Raw genomic sequence first — 1,343 nt, forward strand, 5'->3', positions numbered from 1 at the left:
CACACAGATCTTTTATTCCACAGACCAGGGACCTAATAGGTGGTGTCTTAGTTCATTTTCTGCTATAACAAAATACCTGATTCACTTTACCACCTCACTATCTCTATTTCTGTGAGAACTAGCTAGTCTTTCAAAAAAGTACATTAACCTCTCTCTTTTTGGGGGAGAGGCAGGGTACCAGGGATTGAACTCATGACCTTGCACTTGCCAGGTGAGCATTTATTCTACTGAGCTATCTCCCCAGCCCTGACTAACCTCTCTTAAGGGCCCTACTTTCCAACACCACTATCTACACTGGCAACCAAATTTCAGGAATTTTGGTAAATACAAACCAAATTCAAACCACTGCATACAGATTACTCCTTAAATGTACATTAATGCCAGTTATGTCAGGATTTGGGAAATGACCCCTGAGTGGACTTTCAGAGCCCATGGACCCACTGTGAGCTAGATTTGAGTTCAAGCTCACTTACTGCCTGATCTGTGTAATCCCTCACTCTAACAGTGACTACAATGATCACTAGATCCCTTAGTACTGGTATCAAATCAGACCCTTTGTCTCATTGCCCTTGAAATGTACAGATGGTTCTCTTTTTCCCTGAGTAAGGTGACATAGGTCATTTTGGGGGAGTGATTGGAAGAATCATCACAAATCATACATGGCATGATATTGAAGGGTCATTAGTCCTAGGGTCTGGTCATACCTTTAATCGATAAGTTGAAGTACACGAAAATTGCTTAAATCCAGATAAATATGTATACAGAAATGAAGCAACACTTTTTTTTGTACTGGGAATTCAACTCAGGACCTTGTCCTTACCAGGCAGGTGCTTAAGCTACTGAGGCATATTCCCAGCCCCCAACACTTTTTGAGATAAGATCCTGCCATATATCCTAAGCTGGTCTCAAACTCATGATCTTTAAGCTTCAGCCTCCCAAGTAATAGAATCACCATGCCTGGCTTATAGGACATTCTTAGAGTCAAAGAATCAAAAGAAAAAAATCACAAGGTAAATTAAAAAATACCATGAAATAAATGAAAATAAAGAAGCAACAGGACTAGGGATGTGGCTCGGTGGTACACCTCTGTGTAAGGCCATGGGTTTGATCCTCAGTATAGCAACAACAACAAAAAAGCAACATGCCAAAACTTTACAGCAAAAGCTGTAGCTAAAGGAAAATTTAGAGCTGCAAAATGTCTATATTAAGGAAGGTCCACACCTATAATCCTAGTATTTGGGAGCCTGAGGCAGGGGCATTGCTGTGAGTTTGAGGTTATCCTAGCCTACACAGAGAATTTAAAGCTAGCCTGAGGGCCAGGGAGATGGCTCAGTAGAATAAGC

Source organism: Octodon degus, unplaced genomic scaffold, assembly GCF_000260255.1.
Source record: "Octodon degus isolate 3935 unplaced genomic scaffold, OctDeg1.0 scaffold00230, whole genome shotgun sequence".
NCBI lineage: Eukaryota > Metazoa > Chordata > Mammalia > Rodentia > Octodontidae > Octodon > Octodon degus.